General features: G+C 40.4%; 1 protein-coding gene across 1 annotated transcript in view; it reads right to left on the bottom strand.

Annotated features, from left to right (window-relative positions):
- The window catches only part of PAFAH1B1 (platelet activating factor acetylhydrolase 1b regulatory subunit 1), an 80937-nt gene extending 79946 nt beyond the window's left edge, over positions 1-991 (bottom strand). The window contains exon 1 of the mRNA XM_038548533.1: positions 636-991. The gene's annotated coding sequence lies outside the window, so the exon portion shown is untranslated. The remainder of the gene's footprint in view (positions 1-635) is intronic.
- Positions 992-14684: the final 13693 nt, after the last annotated feature.

Here is a 14684-nt window from a genome sequence, read left to right as displayed (position 1 = left end):
CTCTCTGGCGGGTGCAGAGGCTGGACCACCGCGCCGAGGGAGCAGGGAAGGGCTGGGCCGTCCGCCTCAGGTCAACCCCATCCTAAGGACAGGTGGGGGACGGAACGCCCGAAGGCCTTTGGGCGCCGAGGCCGCGCGGGGCCGAGCCCGGTCCCCAGCCGCCAACCACCGGGTGGGGTGGGGACTGCGGAGCTCGCCTGCCGCGGCCAGGGAGAGGAGGGCCAAACCCTTTCCCCAAGATCAGAGAGCGACCTGCTCTCTCCACGCCCTTCCTACCCAAGAATACTTTTCTTGCTAAGTCACTGGAGGAGGAGGGCGATCTCTTCCCGGGGAGGACCGCGGGTGGAGTCGCGGCGGCTCCGGCACCCCCCGAACGCGGGCCGGGGAGGAGGGGAGCGAGGGCAGCGCCCTCCCTGGCCTGTCCCCCCTCCTCCCGTGTCTCTCACTCAACGGCCGTCGCGGCCGCCATTTTGAGAGCGAGAAGAGAAGAAGAAGGAGGAGGCGGCGGCAGGGGGAGGGGAGAATGAGAGGGAGGGGACCCGCGCAGCAACCTCGTCAGGCCGCCCGGCCCGGCCCGCAGCCGCCAGAGCGCAGTGGAGGAGACAGCGGGGAGGGCGCAGACCCTCGCTGCTTACCGGAGCGCTGCACCGCCGCCTCCGCAGGGCCTCTTCCGTCCTTCACTCCCATCCACCGGCGGGGGAGGGGGAGAGGGAGAGGGAAGGGAGGAAGGAGGGAGGGAGGGAAGGAGGGAGGGGGAGGATGGCGCGCTGGGCCCGGTCCCGGGGAGGGGGAGGGGAGGGGAGCGGGCGGGCTCCTCAGCCGTTCCGGGGCTCGAGCCCAAGCCTGGCGCTCGCGGTTTCTCTCGCTCGCGCCCGAGCGCTCCTCCTCCTCTTTCTCGCTCCTTGGGCCCCGGGATCGCTGCTCGTTCGCTCGCTCACTCGCTATCTCAGCCGCCGGACTCCGCCGCCGCCCCGCCGCTCCAGCTCCGTCTGTCACAGGAGCTGCCCCAACGCCCTGACGTCACCGCGCCGCCGCCGCCGCCGCCCCAGACCCGCCGGGATGAGAGAGGGGAGGGGGGCCGGGAGTGGAGAGGGCTGAGGCGCATGCGCCGGCCTGGGCCCGGCCCTGAGCCGCGCTCCCTTCCGCCTAGCGGGCTGGCGGGCGATGCGGCTTGGCGGTACCGAGTGGCGGGCGAGCGAGTTTGCGCAGGAGGTGCTCCTTCTCGCGTTCTGCTTGCCTCTGTAACCTTGGGTTCCCTTTTCCTAGACCCTCGTCTGATTGTTCAGGCACCTCGTGAACCCCGGCTGTTCACCTCCCCTCCCTGCGCTTGCCTAGAAACCTCGCTCTCCGGGCTTCACCCGGCCAACAGCGGGGACCCGTTGGTACCCGTTTAGTCCGGGCCCCGATGGGCTTCAGAAGTAAGTGGAGCCCAGGCTAAGCTGTGGCCTCTCCTACCTCTGGCCTTCGGGTTTACTTCCCAGCCAGGTTGGGTTGGAGAGATGGGCTATTGAGGTTTAAAAGGCTGATGGAATGCCTAATTATCTCATTTTTTATTATAGATTTTTAATTGGGAGGATTCACTTTTAGATGTGATTCAGCTATTCTTTTCCTTAGTCACACACGTTTGAGATACTTTCCAAGTTTGGAAACTGACACCCAAAGAAAGACCTGGAACTTTATCCTCACAGGGTGCTCACTCCTGCGTGTGTGTGTGTGTGTGTGTGTGTGCGCGCGCGCGCGTGCTTGCTAAATTATGAGTTTAGATACTGATGATAAGATTTGCAGTCTATGTATTTGACTTCACAAGGAGATGTTTGATTTAAAATAGGCCAGATTTATATTGCTCTGTACGGTAACTAAAATTTAAAATAGGCCAGAGTTGGAGTTCTGAATCTTTCAAAATGGAATATTCTCTTAATAAGAGGTATCTAGTGTGATTATATAATTATTAATTTATATTGTCCAAGGAGGGACCCCTGAGTGGCTCAGCGGTTGAGCCCCTGCCTTCCGCCCAGGGCGTGATCCTGGAGACCCGGGGACCCAGTCCCACGGCGGGCTCCCTGCATGGAGCCTGCTTCTCCCTCTGCTTGTGTCTCTGCCTCTCTCTCTCTCTCTGTCTGTCTCTCATGAATAAATAAATAAAAATCATATATATATAACATATATATGTGTGTGTGTGTGTGTGTATATAACATATATGTAAATGTATATATATTTAGTCCAAAGAAACTCTTTTCCTAACACAGGTTTAGGCTTACGTTCACTGATTTTATTAGTTCCCCTTATGGAAGTAAATGCATACACTGTCTTTGAGAAGCTGCTGGGTTAGTGAAAGAGGTAACTTGGATATGAGTCCTTGATCAGTCATTTACCAGAAGTGTGACCTTGGCTAAATTACTCTCTGGGGGACTCCTGAGTGGCTCATGGGACAGGGTGGCTCAGCAGTTGAGCCTCTGCCTTCCGCCCAGGATGTGATCCTGGAATACCAGGATCGAGTCCCACATTGGGCTTCTTGCAGGGAGCCTGCTTCTCCCTCTGCCTGTATCTCTGCCTCTCTCTCTCTCTCTATCTGTGTGTGTGTGTCTCTTATTAATAAATAAATAAAATCTTTTAAATAAGTAAATAAAAAACTCTCTGGCCTGGGTGTCTACATAAAACAGACCTGATAAATAGCTAACTTGTAATTAGGCTTCTGGGAGAAATGGTGTGATGCTGCATGTGTGAAATATAGTGCCTTAGTGAGGAATTGTAGGTAACTCACGTAACCATTTATGTTGCTTGATAACAAAGCAAGTTTCCTTTTCTAAAGAAGGGTTGTCTCTACCCTGGAAGTGTTCAGGAAGAGCATGAGTGAGGGTTGGTTGTCTGGAGGGTTTGGGGTTTTCTTCATGAAGGGAGGGAAGGAAATCAAAGGGTCTCTGGGTCTTTTTCAGCTTTGGAATTCTCAAGATAGACAAGGACAAGAGGACGCACAGAGAGGTTTGGTCTGTGCTATGTCTGGTAACAGTAAACATGAAATAACCTCTCGTTCTAAGAATCCACCTTTCACTCATTTTTACCTTTTAAAATATTTATTATTGTGTGATATTACACTACTTTGTACTTAATTAGTTGAGTAAATCAGTTATCTTTATTTTTATTTATTTTTTAAAGATTTTATTAATGAGAGACACAGAAAGAGGCAAAGATATAGGTAGAGGGAGAAGTAGGCTCCTCACAGGGAGCCAGGATGCGAGACTCAATCCCTGGACCCTGAGATTACAACCTGAGCCAAAGGCAGACGCTTAACCACTGAGCCACCCAGGCATGCCAAATCAGTTATTTTTAAAATGAACATTCCAAAAACCAACAAAATTGCTCAGAAAGAAATCAGAATCACACTGATAAACACTGATTTAATATAAATTGGTAGTACTGACTGCTGTAAAACTCAAGGTTTATATAGACTCATGTATTTAGAATCTTTAAAATCTGTTTTTAGGGGCACCTGGGTAGTTCAGTCAGTTAAGTGTTTGCCTTCCGCTCAGGGCATGATCTCAGAGTCCTGGGATCAAGCCCCAGGTTGGGCTCCCTGCTCACCAGGGAGTCTGCTTGTCCCTCTCCTTCTGCCCCTCCCCTCCACTAATGTTCTCTCTCTCTCTCAAGTAAATAAATAAAATCATTTTTAAAAATCTATTTTTATGTAATTACACACTAAGTTAGATCAGATTTTATTTCTGTAGCACTCCTTTAAAATACAAACTCCCTTGAGAGGAATGTATAAAAACTTTCCTTGGATTATAATTTTTCCAAACAGAAATAAAACTGTGTTATGTGTTTAACTTGATGTAGAGTGATGTGTTATGGTTCTGTGCACTTTCTTTTCAGTTGCTAAAACGATAGATCCATCTTAATAAACACTTGTCTTTTGAGAATGGAGAATCAGGACATCGATGCCATCCATCATAATTCATAAGGACTTACATAGAATCTACTACATCTATCCAGGAAACATTTAATAATAAATATTTTGGATGATGTTTCTTGAGAAAAGATTAAGTATAAACATCCATTTTACTTACCACAATTTAACAATCTCCCCATTCATTTGAATTGCAGATCTTTATTTTTCCAGCAGACATTTTCAAAATGGAAACATTTGTTTCAATTGCTGCATTGAAATTAGTTTTAAACAATTCTGCAAATAAGCTGACTGGAAGAAACACTCCAAAAATTCTATTGGGGAGAGGACAAAATGTCTTCTAAAATCTATTTGCAATGAGCACAAATATTTTTTTTCTTAATTATTACTTTTTAATTTTATTTTAATTCCAATATAGTCAACATACAGGATTATATTAGTTTCAGGTGTAACAGTGAGCACAAATATTAAAACTTTATTTTGAGAAACTATGCTCTGTTTATAGGCAAAGACACATTGTTATATGTTCATATTTGATAGGAAGCAAATAGCAAATGATGAGAAGATATCTTTCAGGTATACAATTTCTGTAAATCAGTCCCATCAAAGAACCATGACCCACTGGCAAGAGACTCACTGTAGGAGATTTTAGCTAATTAATTTGTGTATCTTCATTTCTCCAAAGCATGGACATGTCATTGAGGGCAAGTCCAACTAAACCAGTCATTCTTCATCTCAGCATCATGACATCCTCATGTGTCATGAATATTGGGAGGCCATAGAAACAAAGACTATTAAAAGAGGTGAAGCTCTCAACCAGGACATAGAAAAAAATGTTAGAAGCAGCACTTTGTAATCTGAAACCTTTTAAAATATATATAGGAAAACAATTTGTAAAATGCTAACATAAAGAAAATACAAAAGGGCATATCAGGGGATCCCTGGGTGGCTCAGAGGTTTGGCGCCTGCCTTTGGCCCAGGGCGTGATCCTGGAGTCCTGGGACTGAGTCCCACATCAGGCTCCTTCCATGGAGCCTGCTTCTCCCTCTGCCTGTGTCTCTGCCTCTCTCTCTCTCTCTCTCTCTCTCTCTGTGTGTGTCTCTCATGAATAAATAAATAAAATCTTAAAAAAAAGGGGCATATTAAATTCATTCTAGAGGTCACCATGATAGACTATGAGAAAAGTAAAACAAGCTTTCTTTCCTTTTAGCTCTGTTTGTGCACCTAGTAGAGTAAAAGCTTCTCACTGAGAGGACTCAAAGAAGGCTTTATAAAGGAATTGATTTAAAGCAGACCTTAAAAAATGACTAGAATTTCAATTCATTCAACAAACATTTATTGAGTACCTTCTGTGTACCAGACACAATGAACAAAACAGTATCCCTGAGGTCATGGAGTTTGTATTCTGTTAGAAGACGTAGAAAAAAAGTGACAAGCTATGATGGTAATAAACAGTTTTGAGATGAAAAAATATGAAGGATTACATGAGTGAAGATGGTAAGAGAAAACATTTCTGAGGAATGAATGACATTTAAGCTAAGAGTGGAGTAGCCAAAGGATTCCAGATTAAGGAACAAGTACAAAGGCCCCGAGACAGGAAAATCCTTGCTGTGTCCAGGAAATGGAAAAAAAAAAATCCTGGCAGAATGAAATGAGGTTGAGGAAGAAGGCTTTTTGACTACACTGGTCCAGGGGACACTATTTGCATTTTATTCTCTTAATAGCCCAGCAAAGGAAAGAAGTAGGAGACAAGATCAGAAAGACAAGCAAGAATCAGATAGTGCAGGGCCTTGAGAACATAGGAGAGAATTTAGATTTCATTTTTTAATTATTATTTATTTATTTTTCTTTCTTTTTAGAGAGCACGCAAGAACATGAGTGGGGAGGGAGAGAGAAAAAAAATTTTTTAAGATTTTATTCATTTATTCGAGAGACACAGAGAGAGACAGAGACACAGGCAGAAGGAGAAGCAGGCTCCATGCAGGGTACCTGACGTGGGACTCGATCCCGGGTCTCCAGGATCACGCTCTGGGCCAAAGGCGTCACTAAACCACTGAGGCACCCAGGCTGCCCAAGAGAGAAAATCTTAAGCAGGTTCCACACAGCACAGAGCCCAAGGGACTTGATCACGACCCTGAGATTATAACCTGAGCCAAAAACAAGAGTCTGGATTTCATTTTTGTAGCTGTGGATAAAGTTAAAGACAAAAACAAACACATTTTGACCCTGCCTTTTGACTTTAGGGACTTAAAAAAATAATTACGTTCTTGGGGTACCTGGGAGGCACAGTTGGTTTAACATCAGATTCTTAGTTTCTGCTCAGGTCATGATCTCAGGGTCTTGAGAGATTGAGCCCTGCATGGGGCTCTGAGCTCAGCAAAGAGTCTGCTTAAAAAAGAAAAGACTCTCTCTTACCGTCTCCCTCTGCACCGCCACCCCCTTTCAGATAAATAAATCTTTTTTAAAAACTTTGTCAAAAAAAAAAAAACAACTTTGTCATTAGGACTCCTAGGTGGCTCAGTGGTTGAACGTCTGCCTTTTGCTCTGGTCATGATCCTGGGGTCCTGGGATTGAGTCCTGCATCAGGCTCCCTGCAGGGGACCTGCTTCTCCCTCTGCCTGTCTCTACCTCTCTCTCTGTGTGTCTCTCATGAATAAATAAATAAAATCTTTTTTTAAATTATGTTCTTATTTTACCTTTCTAATATGTAAAGTTTCAAATGTATACAAAAGTAGACAAAATGATATAATGAACCCTCATATGTCCACCGTGTTTGACAATTATAAACTCGTAACTAACCTTATTGCATATATACTCCCATTCATTTCCCTCTCCATATTATTATTACTTTTATTAAGTAAGCTCTATGCCCAGTGTGGGGCCTGAGCTCATGATCCTGAGATCAAGTGTTGCACACTCTACCAAGTTGCACACTCTACCATCTGAGCCATCCAGGTGCCCCACTATACCATTTTGAAGCACATTCTAGATATCACATTATTTCACTCATTAATAGTTCAGTACTTCTAACAGAAAAAAAAAGGTTTTTAAAATACAACCATGATACCATTATTACACTTAAAAGAATAACAATAATTCCCCAAGGATGTTCTGACCCTGTTCTTTTTTTTTTTTTTTTGACCCTGTTCTTTGATCTTTGCCTCACCAAAGGCAAAGATGATCAAAAGTTATAGAGAAATTGGACAGCAATACAGTTAAGCAGTCTTGGGCAAAAGAACTAACCTAGATTATTTGAGGTCTGCCCACAACTTTTCAGGCATAAATTTAAAAATTAATATAAACAATTGGTCTTTTATGCGATTAAAATTAATATTACTAGTAGAAATGATTTGCACAGCATGTAAGTGGCAATGGCTAAAGGGGCACACAGTAGGGGCATCTGGGTGACTCGGTTGAATGGTAGTCTCTTCATTTTGGCTCAGGTCATGATCTCAGGGTCATGATCTTAGGGTCCTGATATTGAGCTCTGAGTCAGGCTCTGTACTCTGTGGGGAGTCTGCTGGAGATTCTCTCTTTGCCCCTCCCCTGCTCATGCTAGTGCACGAATCCTCTCTCTCTTTTTCGCAAATAAATAGTATTTTTTTACCTATAAAATTTTTCCTAGGAAAATTGCTATGATCAAAATCATGACCACAAAAGGATACTCACAGTAATAGAAAATTTTAAAAAGAAAAAAGCATTTTAAAAGGAGTTACAAGAACCCTGATAAGTCAAATTTCATTTGTAAAAATATTAGAGGAAAGAACTGATGCCAATGAAAATAATTTCATTAAAATAAAAATGAAAATAGAAAAACTAGAAAATGGTTTAACTGCTAATTAGAGAATTGATCAAATAATTAAACTAGTTAAATAGAGATTGTTCTGATAAATACATTTTCCCTAAAAATTCACTGAAGTTGATATAATTCTTATTAAAGAACTTGAATTTGCAAATTCTTAGGTATCGTGTCCTTAAAGTCAATATACAATGCTCAAAACTTCTTGGATCTAGGCAGCGCTGTCCAACAGACATATAATACAAACTATACGTGTAATCTTAAACTTTGTGGTAGTCACATTTTCAAAAGTGAAAAGACGTGAAATTAGTTGTATCTTTTTACATACTCTTTGAAATCTGGTGTTTATTTTACATCTATAACATATCTCAATCCACACTAGCCACAGTTCAAGTTCTAGTAAAATGTGAACTTTCACATAATATACCACGTGGCTGGTGGCTACCATACTGGACAGTACTGATCTGGAGGAAAGGAATCTAGGTGGAAAGAATGGCTTGAACAAAGATATGGAGTTATAGGTGTGGAAGGCAAGTTCTGGGAAAAAGAAACGGTTCCTATGTATGTGAGAGAGGGCTGGAAAGTAGATAGAGAGTTGGAGAGGGAAGAAGGGAAAAATATACGGGCTGTAAGAGTGGAAAGATAATTTGGACTGGAAGGTTTTGAATATGTTGATAGCTAGATGGTCCTGTTGGCTATGGGGCTGCTTATACTGTCTTTGTGTAAGGCCATAAACCAACAGCTTTCATCTTCTAAAAAGAACTTTCCTGACTCTCTTAAAGAGTACACTTTTTCACTCTCAGTTACTATTTCTACTGTCTCTCCTTCCCCTATTGACTATATAGAGAAAGGAAGGACTGAATTTTGGGTCTCCAAATGATGGTCCAGAAAAACCACTAATGCTAAGTTATATCAAGACATACCCTAAATCATGGTTTTTGTACTTTATTTTTCTCCAAAGCTTATTTTTTCAAACAAAATGTTATACAGAATGTCCGTATATAAAAAAATAAACAAAAAATAGAGCTTCCCTATCTGAAGTAGGGTTCTGGGGACACAAACTGACACCCCCTCCATCATACTACACCAACAGAAGGAAGTTTATATCATCTTGCTGTACATTTTTTAAAAAAGATTTTATTTATTTATTCATGAGAGACACAGGGAGGGAGGCAGAGACAAGGCAGGAGAAGCAGGCTCCCTGCAGGGAGCCGGATGTGGGACTTCGGGAGACTCTGGGACCATGCCCTGAACCAAAGGCAGACACCCAACCTGCTGAGCTACCCAGGTGTCCCTCATCTTGCTGTGCATTTTTTTTTAATTTTTTTTAATTTATGATAGTTACACACACACAGAGAGAGAGAGAGGCAGAGACATAGGGAGAAGCAGGCTCCATGCACCAGGAGCCTGACGTGGGACTCGATTCCAGGACTCCAGGATCGCGCCCTGGGCCAAAGGCAGGCGCCAAACCGCTGCGCCACCCAGGGATCCTTACTGTGCATTTTTAACAGCATTCACAACTCATACTACATTCATTTCTTCATTAAAAAAATTAATATACAGGTGTGGAAAAAAATAATATACTAACTCAATCCTTCTTTTAAAGATAAATAGATATGCCTGCATATCCAGAATTTATCTCTTCCTGGACTCCAGTACACAGTACTTAGATAAACAAAGCAATATTCTTTTTCTTACAATCACTTTTGACACATCTATATTTATAAGCATGTAAAATTTTGGGGCATCTGGCTGGCTCAGTCAGTGCAGCATGCCATTCTTGATCTTGGGGTTGTAAATTTGAGCCCCGTATTGGGTACAGAAATTACTTAAAAATAAAATCTTAAAATGAATACAAAATAAAAGCATGTGGGCACCCCCGGTGGTGCAGTGGTTTAGCGCCGCCTGCAGCCCGGGGTCTGATCCTGGAGACCCAGGATCGAGTCCCGCATCAGGCTCCCTGCATGGAGCCCACTTCTCCCTCTGCCTGTGTCTCTGCCTCTCAGTCTCTCTCTCTCTCTCTGAATAAATAAATTAAAAAAAATACTTAAAAAAATAAAAGTAAAAAAAAATTTTGTTCCAAACTTCTACCTCATAAAATTGGAGTTTGTTTCACCTTTTTTTTTTTTTTTTTTTTTTTGTATTAGTGTTTCTCACAGGGCACTATTGCCATTTTGGATGGGACAGTTCTTTATTATTTTCATGTTTTTAATTAAACTTTTTATTTTGAAATAATTATAGTTGGACACACAGTTGTAAAAAATAATACAGATCCCTTATATCCTACCTCAGTGGTAACATCTTGCAAAACTATAGTACAATACCACAAGCAGGATATTGACATTGATACAATAAAGATACAGGACATTTCCATCTGCAGAAGAATCCCTCCTATTGCCCTTTTATAGCCACACCTAGTTCCCTCCCACTCTATCCCCCTCATAATCCCTGACAATCACTCATCTGTTCTTTATTTCTAGAATTTTATCAAGAATGTTTTATAAATGGAATTAAATAGTATGTAAGCCCATTTTTTTGAGATTGGCTTTTGTTTCACTCAGCATAATTCTCTGGAGCTTGATCTAGACTGCTGTGCATATTCCTAGTTCATTCCTTTTTATTGCTAAGTGTTACTCCAAGGTATGGATGTAACACAGTTTAACAACTCACCTGTGAATGAGCATCTGGTGTTTCCAGTTTGGTGCTTTTATGAGTTAAGCAGCTGAAATTGTGTAAATGATTCTGTGTGAACATTTTCATTTCTTAATTTTCATTAAGTTTTTATTTCTCTGGGATAAATGTCCAGGACTACAATTGCTGGGTCACATGATAGTTGCATGTTTAATTAAAAAACACACACACACACACACACACAAAAACCCATACCAGACTATTTTCCAGAGTGGTTCTACTATTTTACGTTCTTACTAGTAATATATGAGTAATCCAGTTTCTCTAAATCCTTGCCAGCATTTGATGTTGTCACTAGTTTTTATTTTGGCCATTTTTTAATGAATTTATAGTGATATCTCAATGTGATTTTAATTTGCAATTACCTGATGTCTAATGATGCTGACCACCTTTTCTGGTGCTTATTTGCCATCTGTATACCCTCTCAGTAAATTGGTTCTTCATGCCTTTGGCCCACTTTCTATTGGTTTGTTTTTTACCATTAAATTTAAAACTTCTTTATATATTCTACATACTAGTCCTTTGTTGGATATGTGGTATGCAAACACTTTCTCAAAATTTGTTGCTTGTCTTTTCATGCTCTTAACAGAGTCTTTCACAGAGAAAAAGATTTTAATTTTGATGAGGTACAGTTTATCAACTTTCCCTTTTATAAACTGTGTTATTTGGTGTTAAGCTTAAGACTTCGCCTAGACCTTGATTGCAAAGATTTTCTCCTTTGTTGTTTCTTTTTCTGAAATTACTAGAGTTTTATATTTTAGTCTGTAATCCATTTCAAGTTTATTTTTATACAAGGTGTGAGCATTAGGGTGATGCACTATTCTTCTTTTTTGACTATGGATGTCCAGTTGCTCCAGGCCCATTTATTGAAATGGGATGGTTTAGCGCCTGCCTTTGGCCCAGGGCGCTATCCCCTGCCATGTCGTCCCGCGGAGCTGCCCCCTGTCGTCCTCGGACATGGTCTGCTCTTGTTCCCTTTAGCGCCTGCCTTTGGCCCAGGGCGCGATCCTGGAGTCCTGGACTCGAGTCGCATGTCGGGCTCCCGGCATGGAGCCTGCTTCTCCCTCCTCCTGTGTCTCTGCCTCTCTCTGTATGTCTATCATAAATAAATCTTAACAACAAAAAAAAAAAAAGGCCTATTTGTGTGGGCTTTCTTTCTTTCTTTCTTTCTTTCTTTTTGTGGGTCTATTTCTTGATTCTTTATTCTGTCGCATTGAGCTACATGTCTACCTCTTCACCAGTCCATCAGTACTACATAGTCTTGATTAATACAACTATGTGATAAAAATTAACATTGAAACAAATGATTCCTCCTACTTTATTCTACTTTTTCAAGATTGCTTTAGCTCCTCTAGTTCCTTTGTCTTTCCATATAAATTGTAGAAAAATCTTATCTGTATCTACAAAAAGATTGATGGGATTTTAATAGTAGTTGCATTAAACCTGTATATGAATTTGGAGAAATTGACATCTTTACTATGTTGAGTCTTCCAGTTCGTGAACACTGTATGTCTATCCTTTTCTTTATGCTCTTTTTCCATCAGCAGTTTTCAGTTTTCAGTATATAAGTCCTATACACATTTTGTCAAATTTACACCTAGGTAATTCACATCTTTTGAGTGATTATAAATGCACTATATTTTTAATTTTGGTGACTACTGTTCATTGCTAGCGTACGTAAATCCAACTGATTTCTGTATGCTTATCTTTTATCTTTAAACTTTGCTAAAGTCACTGATTAGTTTGGATACTTCTTTGGAGATGCCTTAGGATTTTCTATGCAGACAGTTATGTTATATGAAAGAGGGACATTTTTATTTCTTCCTTTACGATTTTATGCCTTCTACTTCATTTTCGTGCCTATTGCACTTACAGAACTATGTTGATTAAGAGTAATAAGACTAGACATCCTGGGATCCCTGGGTGGCGCAGCGGTTTGGCGCCTGCCTTTGGCCCAGGGCGCGATCCTGGAGACCCAGGATCGAATCCCACATCGGGCTCCCGGTGCATGGAGCCTGCTTCTCCCTCTGCCTGTGTCTCTGCCTCTCTCTCTCTCTCTGTGACTATCATAAATAAATAAAAATTAAAAAAAAAAAAAAAAAAAAAAAAGACTAGACATCCTTGACTTGTTCCCAGCCTTTGGAGGAAAGCATTCAGGCTTTCTGCAGATGTTCTTTGTCAAACTGAGGAAGTTCTCCTCTATTCCTATTTTCGTGATTTTTTGTCATGAAAGACTATTAGATTTTTTCCAGATGATTTTTCTACAGCATTTGTTATGATCATGTGATTTTTTTCTTCTTTAACCTGTTAATATAGTAGATTACATTAATTTCATATATTGAGATAGCCTTGCATCCCTGGTAAAAATCCCACCTGGTCGTGATGTATAATTTTTTTATATGTTCCTGAAATCTATTTGCTATTTTTTTAAAATTACAACAAAGTGAGAAGACGCAATTTACAAATATCAGGAATGAAAAAGGGCATATAATTATAGACTCTGCAGACATCAAAGAGATGATAAGGGAATATTATGAAAGACTCTACACACAGAAATTTGACATCTTAGATGAAATGGACCAGTTCCTCTAAAAGCAGAAACAATTCCTTTTTTTTTTTTTTTAAGCAGAAACTATTCCAATTCACACAATGTGAAATAAACAATTCAAATAACCCTATCAGGGATATTGCACTTATAATTTACTAAGTTCCAATCCAAAATGGTCTTTGATCTATTTTGAGTTGATTTTTACAGTGTAAGCTAAAGGTGCAATTTAATTCTTTTACACATGGAAATCCAGTTTTCCCAGCACCTTTTGTTGAAAAGACTGTCCTTTCCACATTGCAGGATCTTAGCACCCACACTGAAGAGCAACTGATCATACATGCAAAGGTTTATTTATGGGTTCTTTCTTCTGTTTCATTGATCCATGTGTCTGTCCTTATGCTAGTTACACAGGGTTTTTGTTTGTTTGTTTGTTTGTTTTTTAGTTTCACAGGGTTTTGATTACTATGGCTTTGTAGTAAATTTTGACATTATGAAATGCGAGTCCTCTAACTTTGCTCTTCTTTTTTGGCTACTTGGGGTTCCTTAAGATGCCACATGAATTTTAGGATGAATTTTTCTATTTCTATAAAGAAGCATATAAAAGACAGTCAACATAACTAATCATGAGAGAAAAGTAAATCAAAACCACAATGAAATAACATCTCATTTATTAGCATGGCTACTATCAAAAAGAGAGTAAATAATAAGTGTTGCAAGAATGTGGAGAAACTGGAAACTGGAACCCTACGTCCTGTTGGTGAGGGGTCATAAAATGTGCAAACACTGTGGAAAATAGTGTGGTAGTTCCTTAAAAAATTAAAAATAGGCCTTCTATATGATCCAGGCATTCTACTTTTGGGTATCCAAAATAACTGAAAGCAGGGCCTTGAAGAGAGATATGTGCTATGTTCATAGCAGCCTACTCACAATAGCCAACAGGTAGAAGCAACCCAAATGTCCATGGATGTATGGATGAATAAAGAAAATGTAATATATACATACAAGGGCATATTATTCAGGCTTAAAAAAGGAAGGAAATCCTGTCACATACTACAACATGGATGAACCTTAAGAACTTTGTGCTAAGTAAAGTAAACCAATCACAAGAATACAAATACTGTACAATTCCACTTACATGTGCTATCTAAAGTAGTCACATTTGTAAAAACAGAAAGTAGAAATGTAGTTACCAGGGACTGAGGAGAAGGAAAAAAGAAGAATAATTCTTTAATGGGTGTATCAGTTTTGCAAGATGAAAAAGTTCTGAAGATCTGGAAATCTATATTGCAGCAACATGAATATACTCAACACTTCTGAACTGTGTACTTGAAAATGGTTATGTTATGTGTTTTTTACCACAATAAAAATATTAGCATATCAAAAATTTTAAGTACATTAAAATAATAACACTATGACCAAGAAATATTTATTCTAGGAACTATAGAATTGTTTGATATTTGAAAAAGTATTAATATAATTCATAATACTGTTTTAATTAAGGGAAAAACTATATGATCACCCTGATGTATGACCAAAAAAGGCTTTAAAAAATTCAACAAACTAGCCAGGTAAAATCTCCTACTTGAATTAAGAATAGCATTAAGAATTAAGAATAGTATTAAGAATTAAGAATAGTATTAATAATTAAAAATAGCAGGGTACTGGGTGCCCAGGTGGCTTAGTTAGTTAAGTGTCTGCCTTTGGCTCAGGTCATGATCCCATGAGTCCCACATTGGGCTCCCTGC

This window comes from Canis lupus, chromosome 9, assembly GCF_011100685.1.
Source record: "Canis lupus familiaris isolate Mischka breed German Shepherd chromosome 9, alternate assembly UU_Cfam_GSD_1.0, whole genome shotgun sequence".
Taxonomy (NCBI): domain Eukaryota; kingdom Metazoa; phylum Chordata; class Mammalia; order Carnivora; family Canidae; genus Canis; species Canis lupus.
This window is presented reverse-complemented; position numbering and strand designations above follow the sequence as displayed.